Source organism: Lissotriton helveticus, chromosome 10 (genome assembly GCF_964261635.1).
Source record: "Lissotriton helveticus chromosome 10, aLisHel1.1, whole genome shotgun sequence".
NCBI lineage: Eukaryota > Metazoa > Chordata > Amphibia > Caudata > Salamandridae > Lissotriton > Lissotriton helveticus.
This window is the reverse complement of record NC_136071.1, coordinates 586,824,258-586,845,144: the sequence shown is the minus strand read 5'-3', so window position 1 is coordinate 586,845,144 and position 20,887 is coordinate 586,824,258.

Genomic DNA, 20,887 nt, shown 5'->3' with positions numbered 1-20,887 from the left:
TCTATTTATGCAGCTTTCTGGAGATATTTGCCTTCGTTAATTATCAACTGGAGTTAATAGAAATGTAACTGTGTGGGGGCGGGACTGTGGCCTTCCTTCCTAAGTGGTGATGAGCAGCCAAGCTGTTAATTTTAAAATTGTTAAAAGGTACTGACCCACCTCTCTGTTATTGGGAGAGGGAAGGTTTGTGCTCCCCGCTTCCCTGCACCACCCAAAGGGATAGCATAGGAGATAGAATTTTGAAACCAAACCGTGTACATAAAGGCAAAATGTGCATGTGAAATGGGTCCACCGTTGCGGCTTGACAGCCACCTGTGCCATAATGCCCTTCCTGTAAGCAATAAAGCGACCCTTTTGTGACTTTCCCTATTTTCAACTGTACCCCTTTTCTGTACCCTTCTATAGAATGTACTGCCTTTTAGGTTTTTTCTTGAGATATAAAACATCTTGTTTTGTGCTCTGCTTGCGTGTTATAAATTTCTTCATTTGCGATTGCCAGCATATTGTTGAGCACTCCTGTTATGACCTGGCCATATTTCACAACTAACCCCCCAATTGTTATTTACATGGATATTGTGAGGTACTCCCTTTTGTGACATGCCTCGATGCTACAATGCTCCCTTAGTGACTTGCTTATATATTGCAATACACCCCAATTTTCTGACTTGTGTGTTTAATATTTTTATTTAATAGAGATTTGTGTCACTGCTGTGTTTGTATGTTTGGCTTGTGTATATACTCTAAGGCCAGTGTGGCTACCTGCGTAGTCTGGCCAAGAGGCCTCATCAAGGTACTGTAGAATGTACAGAAGTCAACTTAAATGCACCCAAAGATCTGCCTGTACACGTTATTAATATTGGCTAACCTCAGTTTTTATTCACGCGGCAAAAACAGGCGAGGTTTATATTAAATTGTATTTATATGAGAGGCAGGGGATAAAGACATGCAAAGAAAGTTGAAATACTGAGCCAACCAGTATTAACAAACATGTTTCACCCTCCTTCCTGTAAGACATACAAAAGATTGATGAAATGTTGCGCTAACCATTACCAACTAAAACATGCTTTGCCTTCCTGGAAGACGTAGATAGACTGCTGAAATGCTAATCCAATGATGCATAACTAAAATGACCCATCCATACCGCAAGACGAGCATAAGCAGCTGAATGGCTTCCTTAAATTATCTGATTAACCTAATGACCTGGTCACCTTCAAATAAGGTTGCCTTCCTCGGTGTAACATGAGCCTCGATTTCAGTAAATGCCCAAATGATTAACTGAACCAAAGCCATTGGGCTGCATACAGTCCCTTTCCTAACACCAACACAGAGCCATCAGTAGCAATTGCAAATTAACAATAATTTGAGACCTAACCTATGAGTTTGAATGCTGCACAAATAAAAAAAATGAGCAGTGAATACGATTGTTGCATGAACAAAGAAATAGAGTTGTTTTAATTTGTAACAGAGCCATCAGTCTGGGTTCAATCAAGTATCTCGGATGTTAAGGTTGAGGACTTTGCTCCCAGCAGAGAATGGACCCCCGGAGGGCCAAATGCGCCTCTCATAAAATAAACTGGGAGCAGGGGAGGTGAAGTGTCAAATGCACAGCTAGAAGCATTTCCAATTCAGTGACCAAATAGCAGAGCTGAATTGTGATCAAGGCATCTGCTGCAGTGATCTGTGTGCATTCGGCAGGCCCGATTTGATTTAGGCGAAAGCATAGATTTTCTTTTTCCAAAGGTGATTAATCGGAATAGGACAGGAACAGGATGGTGGACAGCAAAGCTACGGACACTGGGAGGAGGGTAGAATGAGCAAGCATGGCCACAGATAGTAGGAGAAGGGTGGGAGGGAGCAAAGAACACCATGAACAGCGGGAGGAGGGTGAGCTGGTACATTGGAATTACCGATGCATAGCTTGGATGCTGTTTTGTACTGCTTTGGCTCCCTCACGTGGCCAAGCATTGCAACAAATGTAAAAAATCAGCGATACTCCATTTAAACCGGTAGGGTAATGTCGCGCACAATCGGTTTTAACTGATTTGCGGAGAGCCTAATTATACACTATTTCACAGTATGCATCTACATTCTACACTACTCAACTATACCATTATTGATTCTATGCCACTTCACTGTACACCACAACACTGTGTGATGCCCTACTATACTCTACTCTAGTGTATCCCACTGCACTCTATGGTACTCCACTCTATGCCAATTCACTCTACTGGCTGCAAATTCGCACTGTGGAGGCATGTCAGGAAGCAAGAAAAGGACCGACCGCTAATGGTGAGGTGCTCAGAGGGCTCATACTCCCTGACCAGCATGGGAAGGATGCTGCAACCAGCGCTGATGGGACACATCTGTCACACTATGTATAGAGGCGAATACCAAGAAACAACTAATGCCACCATTTTGCCTAGCGGTAACCCCTCCCGCCCCGCGGTAAAGAACTGCCACTTGGTACGTGGTGGTGGCTTGCCATTTTCTTCTAAAGCAGCGCATGAGCGACCGACAGTGGGGTTAGACCAAAGCTGAACAGTCCAGCCACCTACACACTGCAGAGAACACACATGTGGCCTGAGCTGCGGCTCCGGCCAGCACAGGATGTAAATGAATGCCCCAACTGGGCGGACACCCAAGGGACAAGCACAGCCAGCAGAGTAGCATCAGAGCAATGCATGCTATTGGCTGCGTAAGATAAGCAGGACTCGAGCACCGTTCATCCACCTGATGCAACCAATGTGTGTTCCTCGCAGATCATACCATCACCTAATGGTAGAGGAGGCGGACTACTGTCCAGCCACTGACATTCTCCAGCCACAGCTGTTGAGTGCCACGGGGTGAGGGATAATAATGTGAAATTGAGGGCATCGGCAAATCACTCCTGTGCTGCAACAAGTAAAAGAAAAATAATTAAAATACAGCAGCATTTGGCCCTCTCCACTAGGGAAGTTGCCGAACAAGCTTCAGAGGTGCAGTAGCACGCTAGCACGTGGAATACGAACAGAAATCAAATGTGCTTCAATTTTGAGAGTCAGAGCTCAGTGAAACCACCATTGGATGCCATGCCATCTCAGGAGCAGGCCTCAGAATATAAGTACATGACCTCAGTGGAATCAACAATACTTGTGAGGCAGAGTAGTCTCCAGTCTACTCATGGATAGATAGCCAACGTAAATATAATAATGGACCACATGGCTGTACAGCTACACAAACAATCCTCTCATCTCACAGAAGCTGAACAGCAAATTTCTCAAATGAAAGATGACCATAAAGAATGAATTATTTAAACATGGAGTGCGTTTTGGTGGTTATCCAAGCCAAAAATGAGGTCCTAGAGACACGATTGGGCCAACATATTCTGTGCATTACTGGAGTCCCTGAATCAACGAGCACAGGGAAATGGAAACATACATAGAGACGATGTTGGCCGCAGTATTTTGTGCTGATAGCTTATCCCAGCTCCTGCTAGTCAAAAGGGCACATGGAACCCTCATGGCATTGCCCCCACCTGGTCGTACCTAATCATAGCAAAACTTTCAAATTATCGAGACAGGGATGCAGTCTTTTGAATGGCACGAGACAAAAGAAACATTGAGTATCAAGGAATCAGATTGTGTTCTATCCCAACTTTATGGTTGCTGTCCAGGAGGCCCAAAGAAAATTCCTACAGGTGAAGTGACAGCTACAAAAGTCCAACATCCCATATGCTATGCTCTAGTAGCTTGACCGTCGGTTGACTAAAAGGGGAAGCAGAGAATCTTTGTAACAACCAAAGCTTCTAAAGACTTCATCAAGTCACTTTCCACATGGAAACGAGATCGACGTATGGATGAACCAGAGGCCAAGGAATCCTAAGTGAGATTTCCAACACCAAATACATCTGCAATCAAACAAGATTCAGTGCCAACTCCATGATGTGTGATGGTTTAGGGCACTCTTCCCTATCATAAGGATGGTAGCCTAAATGTTAAATGTTGCAGGGATTTGTTAGCATGAGCTGAAAGCCATTTTGTATTTTGGCAGCCATTTTAGGTAGCCATGTGCTCGCCATGTGCTGTTTCCCTCGTCAGCGCTTTGCACATGCTCACAAGGGCCTAGCTAGTAGAATGCACCTGCTTCTCTAGTATAACTGTTAGGCTATTTTTGCTGCTGTATGGAGAAGTAACTCTTCTCCCTCTTTGTTGAGCAAGCAGATAGCGTATGCCCATATTAGGCATTTTGCATACTTACATGTGACAGGACTGCCCCTTGGTGTTAGGCTGACTATGTAACCCTAAGCATATATAAGGCCTCCTTAGACTGCCTCATTCAGTTGCTAAGGCTTCTGTGTGATGTAGTCTCTCTCATCTGAGGTGAATAAATGCATTCTATTTATATTTCAGCTTCTGTGCCAATTTCTTCTTTGTTGGTTTAAAAGGACCAGGTATCAGTGAGACCCCTGAGAAGGTTTCTATGTTCTTCAAATGGTGCTTCAACGTGGACCTCATCAGAGAAGTTGCTATCTAAGGGAGTGATCTTGTCAGGGGACAGAAATCTACTGAGGTGGACAGGACAGGATTCTACTAAGAAGGTACTCTGTGCACGGAGATTCTGGGGATTCTCTGTCTCTGCAACCCAGTATATTTCTGACCTCCCTGATTTTGATTCTCCACATGATGTTTACCACTCCTGACTGAGAACCTTTTTGGCGTGAGTATTCTAAAATAAAACAACCGTTAGGTCATTCAGAACTTGGCAGTTAGAATTTGGACACCATTTGATTGGTAACAGTCGTTCTGCGGCACTTGCTGTTGGTTTGTGATGCCTTGGATTGGTAAGGTAGTTTAGTAACACTTACTGTGGCTTTTGATTTGTATGATTGGCCAATATTTGTATTTGTAATATATAAATTGCAATTTATGTAGGCAAGTAATGAGGAGACTTTTAACTGTTTTGAATTGATTTGAACGGCACACAGAGCAAGAGTACCTTAAGTGCTACTTTGATTATAATATTTGCATATGTTGCAATATTTTTGGCATGCCTGTTTCAAGCACACATCGAAAAATGTGTTGCTTTTTGGAGGTACCAAAGTGAGATGTGAAGTGAATTAGCCGGCTCCCCTGAGGGAATACCTAAATAGGTTTAGGTATAAAAACATATTTCTTCCTTGGTGATTTTGTATCCCCATGGAATTAAAATTTGACAATAATACAAACAAGGATCCTTTTCTGCGCACTTTTATATATAGAGATATGCAGAGCTATTTTTTGGTGTTCTGCCAGACAAAGCTAGTGAATTGAGTGTATTTTGGCTGCTTGAAAATGAAACAGTCTGTTGGGCTGTTTTTTGCAGTCTTTTGGAATACTATTGAGAAGCTCTTCTTGTAAATATGACTCACAACTAGTTATTTACAGATGGTTTGATTTAAGTTTGTCTGTCCTTTGTTTCTGTCCTAAAGTGTTGATCTGTGGGTTAATGTGTGTTTAAATGTCTGTGGTTTGTGGTTTTCCCATTAGTGATACTTCTGTGAGTAAATAGCGATTGCATTCTTTGTGTAAGGATTGCTTGCCTTAAGTGAGCTGTATCATGTGTTCTGAGTGTATGACCCCCTCTTATTTATATGTCTGGAATGAGCTCAATGTGTTTGTTTGTGTTTTCTTGCTGTCATCAGTCTGTTATGCAAAATGTCATTTAATAATTATTAAATAAAAACAATAAAAATCCAGAAATTAACCATATGATATGCTAAATAACTGCATGTTACTATTAATTTTATAGAGTAAGCAACTATGCACATGTACAAACTGCCAATTCTTATAAGATTACATTAGATTCACGTTGAATAGGAATACAATGGGCCTCAAAAACGAACTTGTGTGTTTTGCAATAAATAAACAATTATAAAATATTACTACATTTTTCTTAGATACATTGTATTAGATATTAACAGGCAAACACATCATCTGAGTTAATATTGCTGAACTAAACACGTATTATGAAACATGCATTGAAATGCCCCAGTTTTAAATAGTCTGTCACTATGCTTACATTTCAACACTAAAAAAAAGCTTTCCAACAACTGTGTTTTAACTGCCCCTGAGGAACAGCTGTTGTTTTGATTGTAGGCCATGGAGAGGAAGGGCTGTTGATTCAGCTAGGATTTTGTCAGGGCAAGCACGGGGTAAAATCCTGCATTTCAGACTGCTGTTTTAAAAAGTTACAAAAATCTGGTTCATTATTTTGGATAACAGAAATACATTCAAAGTAAGGATTTCCTTTCTTAAAGCCTTTTTACATAAGCACATTCTTGGTTCTGATGTTAAATAAATAATGGGATGGGAAAAAATGTCCTTATCAGTTATCAATGAATGGAACTTGGCAGCTTTGTTTATTGCCTGTTTGAAGGAGGTATATGGTAATTTTTTATCCCAAAGCTCTACAGTACATGTTAATTTCTGTGCGCTGGACACAAATTTGTATGCCTCAGATTTTTTTTGTATTTCAAATTCTTGCCATAGAAATTTGTTTAAATTATTGTCGATGGCATTCATCTTAATCCGGTACCATACCTTAATGCATGTATACAGTCTGCCCACTGTCTCATTCATAAGATCAAATTCTAAGCGCACTTGCGCAGGTGACGCAGAATTAGGAAGTTGGAAGACCCTCTTGTAGATTTTGGTGATTAAATTATTTAAAAGCGCGGACTCCTTACCATGCATTGCAACACTAGCATAAGCTAAAGTGGGAAGTGCTTTGCTGGCAATTACAGATATTAATGGTTTAACCACTTGGCTGCTAAGGGGTGTGTGCGAGGTCCATTGACTTTCCATTGAAATCAATGGAAAGTCCATGACGAGTTACCCTTGTCATTAGCGCTGAAGGGGTTAAAAGATGGACCCTCCAATTTTTTTGACAGGGTGCTGAGTGCAAAGATTAGGGCTCCAGCTCTGTGTGTCAAATAGCTTTTCTGGTCTTTTAGCGCTAGTTTTTCATCAATGAAGTATCCCAGATATTTATAATTTGATACTCTTTCCAACCTTTTTCCTTCAAAACAGATGTTACAATCGATTGAGCGTCGATTGGTGATTAGCATCGTTTTAGTCTTGGATAAGTTCAGAGACAATTTATTTACGGACAAGAAAGCAGAGAGTGCGGTTAGCAACCTAGACATACCAACTTTTGTTACGCTCATGAGGACAATGTCATCAGCATATGCAAGGTGACTAAGCTGCAAATTGCCTACATTTGGTGAGTGAGCGTTACAGATGTTTAATTTGCCGGAAAGATCGGAGAGAAATAAGTTGAATAGATGAGGAGCCAAGACACAGCCTTGTTTTAAGCCAGATTTTGTAAGCACTTTCCTTGATAAACGGGAACCATCGCCTAATTTTACCTGTGTCCATGTATCTGAGTAAAAGAGTAGCAGGCCCCGCAATATGCTCTCCGGAATAGCCCATGCTCTCAGTTTTGCCCATAATAGGTCCCGGTCTACCCTGTCAAATGCGGCTTGCAAATCTATAAAGCATAAGTTCACCTCCTGTTTTGTGCGCTGACATTTTTCATCAATCATGGTGATGGATAAAATATTTGAAATCATGCCGATCCCCTCTCTGAACCCTGTTTGGTTGATTGGGATCAGATCTCTTTCTCCTGACCAAGTTACCAGATCTTTTAGGAGCAGAGATGCAAAATATTTTGCTTCCACGTCCTGCAGTGCAATTAATCGGTAGTTAAGTGGACTAGATCTATCGCCACCTTTATATATAGGCATTATTATAGAGCCCTTCCAGCTTTCTGGCACTTGATTGTAAGTTTGGACATCTGAAAAGAGGTTCTCAAGAGGTGTGCTCCAATATTCGGGTGCGTGTTTGAAAACAGCTTGCGGGATACCATTTGGTCCTGGGGCCCGTTGCTTTTACCCTTTTTAATTACTTTTTTTATCTCTTCCGCAGTATAAGCACCAAGCGTTGCAGCCGATGCCACTTTAATCCTATTATGATGAAGTTGCGAAGTAAATTGATCCCCTGAAGATTTTATTGTATTTTCTTTGAATTTTGATATAAGAAAAGTAGCCCATTCGCTTTCCTGCACATTTGATGTTAATACATTCCGAGGTCTTGTTAGTTGATTTATAATTTTCCAAAATGTAATTGAATTAGGAAGTTTGGAGCTGTAAAGCAATTTAGTCCAAAAACTCTCGTATATTCCTCTTTTATGTTCCCAGACCTTCTTTTTATACAATTTTCTTAGCGAGAGAAAGATGTCCAACTGAGTTATGTCTTTGTCATTCGATTGCAGCTTTTTATGTATTTTTCGCAGATCCCTTCTTAAATCTTTCAGTTCCTTTGGCAGTTTGCTTTTTCAACCGCAACAATTGCCATTCCCATTGGGCGATTTAATTTTGAGCTTTAGTTTCTCTAAAAAGAGAGACCATGCTTGTATGCTGTTCGTTTGTGTGTCACCCAAGTTATTCATTATTTCCTCGATTCTCAAGAACCACTCGATTTTATTTGAATTAGACCAGAATATACGTTTTTGGTTGGTTGTGCATAAATGGCCCTCAAGTATGTATGAGGATTGAAATCTTTCCACACACAAGTTAAATATGGTGTGTTTCATTGCATGATCACTCATAGGTGTATATTCTATATAAAAACGATCTAAAAGAGGAAACAGTGAGAGACTAGCAATTGTATAATCCAGTGTTGATTGGGCATGCGGACCATAGAAGTTTTTTTTTCGGTGGTCGATCTTCATCAGTCCTTCCATTCAATCCACACGGGTCATTGGCCCGCCTTGTTTCTGTTGCGGAACACTCCAGTGCATGTTATCTGAAGTTAAAATTCCATCTTCCTCCACGGAGTATATCAGGTTGGAATTAAAATCTCCTGTTATTATTATGTTCCACAATGGCTCAGTGCTGCGTAGTATTGTTATTACATCGCAAAATATGGAATTTTTTATCTTTTTCACCTGATTTTTGGGTTGTGTGTAATAATTAATCAAAATAGTTGTCATAATATTGCTTGCAATTGAGCCCAATAGTTTGATTAATTGAATACTTGGATCGGGAGAATTGAGTTGTTCAGTCTTAATTTTGAAAGCTGAAGACACGTAGACTGAGAGGCCGCCAATGGCTCTACCATGGATGTTACTTTTTTCTGCGGGTACTGAATAGTGCGTGAAGCCGGCCAGCGCAATTTCTTCTTGCAGCCAAGTCTCTTGTAAAGCGATTATATTGCAATTTGCCCATTCATCCAAAGGTGATCCGTCCTCCAGCAATCTTTTAGCTCCGGCAATGTTCCATGATAGAACGTGTATACCGCTTTTTTCCTCTTGTTTAATGTTATCTCTATACGGTCAGTTCTTCTGCTTAGTATTTAACATACTGGGGAGCCATTTCCAGAGCTCTGTTGGAGATATTGCTTCCCCCCCTCTTTCTGCTTCCACTCCTTTCTGGGTGAGGACTGCATTACTTCTTCCTTTGGCATTATATAGGATCGAATAGACTGGCTTTTGGGGAGCCAATTCAGCCAGTAGCCTAATGGGTTGCAAACTACAAGTTTTCTTTAGTGGAAATGGATAGCAAGGAGTAGCGGGCTGTGATAGGTGAATACCCCATGTTTGGAATAGGTCTGATCTTCCTAGTATGATTTGTACGATCCCCGGGGTTGACCAGGTGGTCAGTGTCTGTTCACTTGTTGAGTCCTTTGACCCCGTTAGAAATTGAACTAGTTCTAGATCTTTGGATTTAATGTCTCTTAACTCCTTAATTTCGGCCATTAATTTCAGGATATTACCCCTATTCAGTATATCATGGCAGCCCTGAGTCTTATACTGCGGTGTCCAGAGAATTTGCTGACATTCGATACCTGGCTTTGGAGAATTAGTCCTTTGCTCTTTGCCATCCATTTGGTTTGAGTACGTTATATCCTTATTCGTTATACTGAAGCTTAACTTTCCCTGACTCAAGCTGCTTTTTATTCCAAAAAGCGATCTTGATTTGTCACCCCGAGAGTTATCCACCTTATCTTGGTTTCCTTTTACTAGTACCGTTTGTGAGGAAGAAGCAGAGCTTAATTGTTCCCCTACTTCATTTCGATGTTCCGGGTATAATTGATTGTTGGTAATGTCAGGAACCCCAGATTTTTCTGCTATTGGATTTGTTATTTGGAGGATTTCAGGTACTAGATACATTTTTTATTGCTGTAGGTATTATATGCACTTTGGTGTTGTTATTTTTGAGAGGGAGAATTATGTCTTGGGAAGGTATCCTATTCCGGGTTGATTTCAACTGCATGTTTGCATTAGAGTAAGGATCACTTTTTCCTTCCAAATTTGTAGTTTTGCTGGTCTTATTACCGGAACTAATAGTGGGCGACTGATGTATTCTCCGCAGCATGTCTTGCTTATTTGTTGCTGCATTTAAAGGGATAGTCATGCTTCCAGATGATTGGGAGCTCTTAGGTTCCCTTTTACTAGTTGGCCTTTCATTGGCGGTATTGTAGTAATTTTTGATTGCATCTGATTGGATGTCCATAGTGCGGTCTTCTTCTATTAATCTTGCTTTTGAATTTAGAAAAATGGGAAATAACCCAATGCCTGATTGTAAGGCTGCATCACATTTCTTATTCCTCGCCTTCCGTTCTCGTTTCCTTTGTCGTTTTGTTAGTCCTTGCTTTATTGGTTCAGGGGTGTTTGCCTCGGACCTAACTATTTCATTTAAATCGCTTCTTATGGTAGAGTTTCCTAACCTCAGATTATTATCGGCTGGCTGTAGGAGCTCACTATTGAGGGTATCCGGTCGATCGAGCTTTGGGTTTGGATTAATAATGCGCTTATTAAGAGTGAGTATTTGTTTTAATATGATTGGTAATGAACTTAATTTATCGAGAACTGGACCACAAGGACAGGTAAATTGAGGTTGAAAGCAGTCTGCTTGTAATTGTACTCTTTATTAAGTTGCTCAGATTATCTAGTTTCATATTTATCCCGGCTATGTAAGATGCTATCACATTCATCAGATCTATCTGGATATCCAATTTGTCTTATTGCATTATTAGGGTTGCCGTAGAGGTTTGTAGTGCTTTTAGTAGTGGAGTAACTAAATCTGGGGGCCCTACATCCTCGTAGAGCATTGTCTTGGCCTTGTTGCTTGATGATTTATCGAGCCTCGCATTTGCTGATGGTAACAATGGTTCACTGAGGGTGGTTGGCCTTGGCTGATTCTCCGTATGACACGTGCAAGCAGATTGCTGTGCCTCTTCTTGACTGCCCTTTTCTACGGCTTCTGCTGCCTCAGCATTGGCTGAATTTGTATCAGTCAATCGATCGTTTTCTTTGCTATTATTTGTTAAGTTGTTTGACTTGTTTGAATTGTGCCAAGGATGCAAGAGGTCATCAAAGCTCGAATGTAAGGATTGTATATGATTATGTTGTGAATTATAAATTATTTCCGAACTTTGACGTCGACAAGTTGAATGTGTCGCATACGGTTGATGAACAGATATCGTATTAGTATCATCAATAGCTGAATGAACAGTAGGGGTTGTAACTATGCTGCTTTTTTTGTAATCTAAATTGTCCAATCGTACTGACCCTTTAGGTGAGACGCAATTTTCGCTTAGTTGGTACTTTTGGTGCTTTTGTTCTCCTGAAGTAGATGCATGAGTGGCATCAGCCATCCGCTGTTCGTTTGCTACCAGGTTTTTTGCTGGGTCTATGGGAGTTGATAGATCCGCAACGTCCCCCGTTAGGGAAAACAGTACACACCCTGGATCCTTTCAGGAATTGGAATCGTAAGCTTTTGTTTGTCGCAGACTTTTCGAATAGAGAAGCAATTGGGGAAATTAAAGGATTTTTCATGTTGTTATTTGCTTTGTTTCCAGTTATTTTATCCAGTTTTCTCCATTTGGCTGATCCCTTAGGGGCCCTTGACTTTTCACCAGGGGCCTTCCTTACTTTACCAGGCCGCATAGTTGTTTCTGGGTCTAGATTTGGTTGACTTATATCCTGAGTAACCAAGAGGGTATTTTGCAGAGTGCTCGATACCTTCTTCGTAGCTGAGTTCGACTGTTTGCAGCCCGCAGATGCACTTATCTAATTCTTATATCTGTATAATCCCAGTGTTAGGTTTTATCAAAGCATTTTTTGGCTTTATGCAAAGAGTAAGCAATCTGTGAGGGGGCGGGTGAAGCACATTCTGGTTAGGACACGTCTATATTATCACAGATGTCACAATGTCACGTGTACCAATCAGCCCGACCAGTGCCTAGCTCTCAAAACTGTAATGTACAATTTTGTCTTCTACTCGGCAACTGTATAGCAAAAGCCAATGTCTCCTCTCTTCTCCGCAACTCCTTGATTCCACAAATACTTCTACCACTCATAGGGCAATGTAGCCACTGTATCATGCAGAATAATGCAGCTTACCGGGTTTTCTGCTAGATACTCCACCCACTGCGTGTTTGTAGAAGGGGTTTAGCAGGACTTATCGACGTTTTCCAGATTTCCTGCTAAGCCCCGCTCTCTATTCCCGATTTGCGGTCTCCAATCTCCTGTGCGTGCCACCAATCTGCTGAGCTGCCCAAGCTCTCTCCAGCTCTGGCGCCCCCTAGCTCTGCGAGGGCGGCCGCCCTATGCTTTCCGCTTACACCTTGCACCTGCTTACGCCCTCCTGGGCCAAGAACCTGCTTACGCCCTCCTGGGCCAAGAACCTACAGGACTTTCGATGCAGGCTTCCGGTAAGCGGTATGCAGGGCTGGGCAGGGCTGTGCTGGCCTGAGCCGGACAGGGCACAGGACGCAGGGTGCTGGGTGCTGGGTGCAGGGAGAAGCGCTGGGCACCCCTACAGCTTTCCGCTTAGCCCCCTCCGGACATTCACTCCCAGCAGCTGGGTGTCGGTGGCAGTGGCGATAGCGAGGTCTGTTCCGAGGAACTGGAACGGGCGTTCAGCTGTAATTCGCCTACTTGCCTCACTTCCCCCATCTACTCGCACTCGCAACGTCGGAAATTTGCCCTGCTGCTCCCAGCAGACTGCCGTCTTCCGAGTCTCTCTCTGCGGCTCTTCAGCAACTTCCCCAGCTTCCTCACTGAGAAGCTGCCGCAGGGTCGGTAACAGCCGGTAGCTGCCAAGCTCCGCTCCTCCCAGCACTTAAGTGCCACAAACAACTCGAGCACCTCTCCAACTCAATGCGGCAGCCAGTGTTTGATGTTTTGGGGCCGACGGCAGCGCAGCAACTCAGCAAGCTCCACCGGCCCGGCCCGGCCCGGCGCAGACAAGCTCGATTAGGTTTTTTTTTTTCAGGGCTCAGAGCGGCACAGAGCGGTTCGTGATCGGCTCGCGTCTCTCGGCTCGCGGCGGCTGCTTCCAACACAGCTCCCACAGCACCTAAACGATTCGCAGCAGCGTAGCTCCTCCTCTTCCTCTACTATGAAATATATATGTTATGTTACTGCCCATCCTGTTTGATGAAATTATGACATGATCAGTAGTCTAGATTGTTGTTTCCTTATTTTGACCTTTAAGGGGACCTAGATATGGGTAGTTTTTGTTTTACAAGTCTTATTTGATAACACCATTAGTGTATGTTATTCTCATGCTTCATAGTTTTGCAAGGGCATTGCTAGCTTTTTATTAGCTAGTCTGTGTAAATGAACTGACAGTCCCTAGAGCTGATGTTGCATAGTTTGCATCATGAAAAGTAGAACGCAGGGAAGATGACAATGTGATCCTTAGCAAAAAATGTTTTTAACGAAATATTGTTTTATAGATAAGGACTCCTGTTAAATTAGCAGTTTTAAACTTTCCTGTTGCTCCTATAACATGGGAGCATGGTCCTAAGCATACAATGTAGGTGATTTTATTAAGAAGAAATCATTTTAGAAGTGTCTGCAGTCCTTTACAAGTAATGTAAGGTTCATGAGCAAAATTGTAGAACATTTCCTTTTTTTTTAGGGTTTTCAGATTAGTACACAGGAATACACCAATGTAAGGATTTAGGGTATGTCTGTGTTGTTTTTATCTTTTCCTCACAATTTAGTAAATTAACAGACTTCCTTGGCTGCTTGGGATTGGGTGATGTATTACTCTTGTCAGATCACCAAGGAGTTCCTTTTATACTTGCCAATAGGTCCAGGATGTTGTTTTTTTTATTCTCACATAGATAGATGGAAGTGGTTCTTGGGTGCCTTGCTAATATATGGGGCGTCACAAGACTAGGAAGTATTCTGACACTATCCTCTTTGTTGATAGACTGTTTCTGTGCCTTGTCTAAAGACCTTTTGTTCTGTCCACCAATAGATATTTGCTGCCTTAAAACCAGTAAGAGGTTCTACACTCCTGAGGCGGAAGCCGGGAGCACGCTGATATTTTTAACATTTATTGTGTACTGAAAAGCTGTTTTTACCTGTTCTGCACTCATCTCAGGGCTTACTCCCGTCCTCTCTCACTTTAAACTTTGCCGCACAGCCGATCTAAACGCTGTCACGGCACTAAGTTTCCAGCCGACATTCCCCTCCATCAGGCCAAGGCCATGCCCACGGCCCTGAGGCCACGCCCCCTGCCGAAACCTGCTACTTAAGGCGCGCTGACGCTCCAGCCTGCAGTAAGAGGTTCTACACTCCTGAGGCGGAAGCCGGGAGCACGCTGATATTTTTAACATTTATTGTGTACTGAAAAGCTGTTTTACCTGTTCTGCACTCATCTCAGGGCTTACTCCCGCCCTCTCTCACTTTAAACTTTGCCGCACAGCCAATCTAAACGCTGTCACGGCACTAAGTTTCCCGCCGCCATTCCCCTCCATCAGGCCAAGGCCACGCCCATGGCCCTGAGGCCACGCCCCCTGCCGCAACCTGCTACTTAAGGCGCGCTGACGCTCCAGCCCGCAGTAAGAGGTTCTACACTCCTGAGGCGGAAGCCGGGAGCACGCTGATATTTTTAACATTTATTGTGTACTGAAAAGCTGTTTTTACCTGTTCTGCACTCATCTCAGGGCTTACTCCCGCCCTCTCTCACTTTAAACTTTGCCGCACAGCCAATCTAAACGCTGTCACGGCACTAAGTTTCCCGCCGCCATTCCCCTCCATCAGGCCAAGGCCACGCCCATGGCCCTGAGGCCACGCCCCCTGCCGCAACCTGCTACTTAAGGCGCGCTGACGCTCCAGCCCGCAGTAAGAGGTTCTACACTCCTGAGGCGGAAGCCGGGAGCACGCTGATATTTTTAACATTTATTGTGTACTGAAAAGATGTTTTTACCTGTTCTGCTCTCATCTCAGGGCTTACTCCCGCCCTCTCTCACTTTAAACTTCGCCGCACAGCCGATCTAAACGCTGTCACGGCACTAAGTTTCCCGCCGCCATTCCCCTCCATCAGGCCAAGGCCACGCCCACGACCATGAGGCCACGCCCCCTGCCGAAACCTGCTACTTAAGGCGCGCTGACGCTCCAGCCCGCAGTAAGAGGTTCTACACTCCTGAGGCGGAAGCCGGGAGCACGCTGATATTTTTAACATTTATTGTGTACTGAACAGCTGTTTTTACCTGTTCTGTACTCATCTCAGGGATTACTCCCGCCCTCTCTCACTTTAAACTTCTCCGCACAGCCGATCTAAAAGCTGTCACGGCACTAAGTTTCCCGCCGCCATTCCCCTCCATCAGGCCAAGGCCACGCCCACGACCCTGAGGCCACGCCCCCTGCCGAAACCTGCTACTCCATCCACTCCGGATCACCGACCGACCCCTGCCCTCACCACGTCTTCAACAAGGCCGACGCTGTCATCGCACCCCACCTGCGAGACATCATCAACACATCCTTCGACACCACCATCTTCCCTGAGAGCTGGAAACACGCCGAACTCAGCGCTCTACTCAAGAAACCAACAGCGGACCCCACCGACCTCAAGAATTACCGCCCCATCTCGCTCCTCCCGTTTCCAGCCAAAGTCATCGAGAAGACCGTCAACAAGCAGATGGCCGCCTTCCTCGAGACGAACGGATCCCTCGACCCCTCACAGTCCGGCTTCCGAGCCAATCACAGCACCGAGACCGCCCTCATCGCCGCCACCGATGACATCCGAGCCCTGATGGACAATGGAGAAACAGCGGCCCTCATCCTCCTAGACCTCTCCGCGGCTTTCGACACGGTCTGCCACCGCACCCTAGTGCAGCGCCTCAACAACGCCGGAATCCAGGGGAAGGCACTGGAATGGATCATCTCCTTCCTCGACGGAAGAACACAGAGAGTCCGCCTACCACCGTACAAGTCAGAGGCCACCGAAGTCATCTGCGGCGTCCCCCAAGGATCCTCTCTGAGCCCCACCCTCTTCAACGTCTACATGAGCCCCCTCGCGGCCATCGTACGCAAACACAACCTCAGCATAATCTCCTACGCCGACGACACCCAGCTGATCCTCTCCCTGACCAACGACCCCGCTGCCGCCAGAGCCAACCTGCACGAAGGGATGAAAGAGGTAGCCGAGTGGATGACGACCAGCCGCCTGAAACTGAACTCGGACAAGACGGAGGTCCTCATCCTGGGCTCCTCACCCTCCGCCTGGGACGACTCCTGGTGGCCTCCCGCCCTGGGCACCGAACCCAAACCGACAGACCATGCACGCAACCTGGGCGTCATCCTGGACTCCTCCCTCTCCATGACCAGGCAAGTCAACAACGTCTCCTCGGCGTGCTTCAACATCCTACGCATGCTACGGAAGATCTTCTGGTGGATCCCCACCGAGACCAGGAAGACCGTCACCCAGGCCCTCGTCACCAGCCGACTGGACTACGGCAACGCCCTCTACGCCGGTACCACCGCCAAGCTCCAGAAGAGACTCCAGCGGATCCAGAACGCCTCAGCCAGACTCATCCTCGACATCCCACGTACCAGCCACATCTCCGGACATCTGAGAGTCCTGCACTGGCTCCCCGTCAACAAAAGAATCACCTTCCGCCTCCTCACCCACGCACACAAAGCCCTACACGACCAAGGCCCGAGCTACCTCAACAGCCGAGTCAACTTCTACGCTCCCAAACGCCACCTCCGATCAGCCAACCACGCCCTCGCCGCCATTCCCCGCATCCGAAGGACGACTACAGGAGGAAGGTCCTTCTCCTACCTGGCCGCCAAAACCTGGAACTCCCTCCCGACCGACCTGCGCCTGACCCAAGACCACCTCTCCTTCAGGAAGAAGCTGAAGACCTGGCTGTTCGAGCAGTAGCGGCACCCCCCCCCCCAGCGCCTTGAGACCCTACGGGTATGTAGCGCGCTTTATAAGTGTCACTGATTGATTGATTGATTCTTAAGGCGCGCTGACGCTCCAGCCCGCAGTAAGAGGTTCTACACTCCTGAGGCGGAAGCCGGGAGCACGCTGATATTTTTAACATTTATTGTGTACTGAACAGCTGTTTTTACCTGTTCTGCACTCATCTCAGGGCTTACTCCCGCCCTCTCTCACTTTAAACTTCTCCGCACAGCCGATCTAAAAGCTGTCACGGCACTAAGTTTCCCGCCGCCATTCCCCTCCATCAGGCCAAGGCCACGCCCACGGCCCTGAGGCCACGCCCCCTGCTCTCATATATTAACAATGTGCCACCCCCGGACGCGCAGTGGACGCGTGCAACGGGCACGCCGCCTGCGCGCCGAAGGCACGCCAAAGGCAAGCCCGTCTGCGCCAGGCCGCGCCAGGCCGGGCCCAGGGGCCAGCCAAGCCGGCTACTCTATTTCATACTCGGCTGACTCCCTTAGGGACTTCCAACTCCCCAACCTTTCGCCCTCTCCTTCCACCATCAGACGCATCTCCTCAGCCGGTATCATCTCGGCCAGTCGGCCCCCCACCAGTTGGTGCACGCCCCCCATCACACCTACGGAGAGTAATACTACCATCCGGCTCCTATATCTGAACACCCGCTCCCTGGTAAAACATCATGCCGACATTTTTATTCTTTTATCCACCGAAAATCCTGACGTCCTCCTGCTCACTGAATGATGGCTGACTGCAGACTCCCTCCCTGACATCTTAGCAGCCCTCCCCCCAGATTATTACATCCTTCGTGCCGACCAGCCAGGTAATCGTTCTGGGGGTGGAGTAGCTGCCATAATATCCAAACGTTTCATTTTCATCTCCACTTCATCTATCTCCCTCCCGGGAGTGGACAATCTTATCTTCAGCCTAAAAACGGACATTGGGGCATAAAATCTTCTTCTCCTCTACCGACCTGCCCACCCAATGCCTTCCTTTGCGGCCACCCTAACCGATCAGCTGATTAATCTTCTTACCTCCAACCCCAGATTCGCCCTCTTCGGCGATCTAAACTATTGGTTCAATGACGCCAACGCCGGGCCACATGCCTTGGAGGTCTTCAAGGCTCTCTCCAGCCTCAACCTGATTCAACATATCTCCTCACCTACACACATTAAGGGCCACATCTTGGATCAAATCTGGACCCAAAACCTATCTCTCCCCCCCTCAGTTTCCCCTTGCACCTGGTCAGATCACCACTTAATAGATACCACTCTCACGCTCAGTGGCAACATTTCCACTCCTCTGATGGCCGGGGGCCTCTCTCGCAAATGGAGCTCTTATGACTCCGAAGGATTTCTTGCTACCCTTTCAGATACTCGGCCTGACCTCGTTCTGCGAACCAACATCGATAAAATAGAAAGTGACATCGGCATCTGGCTAAAGTTAGCCAGTGACAAATTTGCCCCATTAACCAAATTCCCCCCGACCAGACATCACAACTCCCATAGATGGTTCATGGACGACCTCAAAAAACCTAAACTGAAGGTACGTCAGTTGGAAAGGTCATGGCGACGCAATTACTCCGAATCTGATAGATCGCAATACATCTCAGCCCGCAGAGACTACAAAATCGCAATTGCCTCAGCTAAATCAGTCCATTTCTCTAACCAAATTTCATCCTCGGATAACAAATCTAAAGACATTTTTAAAGTTATGAATGAATTTACATCTGACGATAGAACCCTTCCAGGTCAAACCCCCACCCAAGAAACTTGCGACGCTCTCAACCTTTTTTTCATTGAAAAAATTAATAAAATCAAAGCTTCGTTCACCACCTTTCCTCAGATCACCCCTCCTGACACTTCCCTCAATAACCCATCCGTCTTCACTGAATTCCCCCCCCTCAACCCACACAGCTTGCGTCCCGGATAAAATCGGGCTCCCCGAACGATGGCTGCCCCTCCAGTCCTTCGAAACATTTGTCACTCTCTACCTGAATGCATTTTACCTCTACTGAACGGCTAATTCAGCTCAGGCACTGTTCCCAGCTCCTTTAAAGAGGCCATCTTAGTCCCGCTACTGAAGAAACCCAGCTGAACTATCCAACTACCGCCCCATATCGCTTCTGCCTTATTTCTCCAAACTACTCGAAGCGCATGCTAATAGATGCCTCTCCAACTTTATTGAGACCTCTTGCTATCTGGAGCCTAACCAGGTCGGTTTTAGGCCATCCTTCTCCACTGAGGCTGTTATCCTAGCTGTTCTTGACATGCTGAGGAAGAACACCGACTCGGGGACCCCCCAGGCCCTCGTACTCCTGGACCTATCGGCCGCGTTCGACACGGTTGACCATAACATCCTGCTCCATCGTGTCGAACAGGCTGGCATTCAGGACTCTGCCCTCAGCTGGATTCGGTCCTTCTTGTCTGGTAGAACTCAAGCCGTCCGGCTGGGTCCCTACACTGCACCTAAAACCCCCACGTCATGTGGAGTTCCCCAGGGCTCCTCTCTGTCACCTTTATTGTTCAACCTATACCTCCGCCCCCTTCTCCACTCGCACCGCAACTGGGTAATTACAGTTTATAATTATGCGGATGATCTGCAGATCATCTTCCCTCTCAACTCCCCCAACGCCGTAGACAATTTCCATTCTGTCATGCTCCATATCCAGGACTGGATGAACTCCAACCAACTGAAACTTAACCCTGGAAAAACCGAGCTTCTCCTTCCGGGTTTCAGTCCCTCCTTTTGGGGAACCCAGTTCTGGCCCACCGAACTGGGCCTTCCACCGACCCCTGCGAATGCTGTACAGAGCCTCGGAGGGACCATCGACGCCAAACTCTCCCTTCGACCCCAAGTCAGCTCCGTGATCTCATCCTGCTCCTTCCAACTCCGGAAGATCTGGAAGGTCAGCCATTTGCTTCCCCCACCTGCCCTGATTCAAGTAATCATTTCCCTTGTTCTCTCCCGATTGGATTTCTCCAACTCTGTCTGTCACGGACTTCCTAAATCTCTTCTTTATCGCCTCCAGGTAGTCTAGAATCAGGCAGCCCGCCTCATTTTTAAATCTCCCAAATGGCAATCCGCCAAACCCCTTCTGTACAAACTGCACTGGCTGCCTATAGAACAGAGGGTGGCCTTCAAAGTAGGCTGCCTCACGTTCAAGGCTCTCTACTGCGCCAGCCCCGCCTTCCTTACTTCACTCATCAACCCCTACCGCCCAAATCGCAATCTTCGCTCTGCCCATATTCATTCGCTTGTTGTACCCAAAACCAGAACCAACAAATTCGGCGGACGAAGGTTTGCTCTCGTGGCTCCGAAGTTCTGGAACTCTATTCCCTTGACCATTAAAACCAGCAGTTCTCTCCTCCACTTTAGGAGGCAGCTCAAAACCTTCCTCTTTCCGTCACCCTGCTAAACCCTGCAAACCCCCAGCCTGTGTATCACCTCTGTTCTATAGCGCCAGGAAACTCATGGTGTCAGTGCGCTCAACAAATTTCATTTAATAATAATAATAATAATTGCCACAGGGGCCCGGACATCTGATTCAGCCTGGGGAGTCAGCGTCAGCACCAGTCCAGCTTGAAGCGAAAGTGAAGGTAACCAGCACAGGCATTGCTGGCAACTAGGACCTCAGTGAAGGCGGAAGCCCTTTGA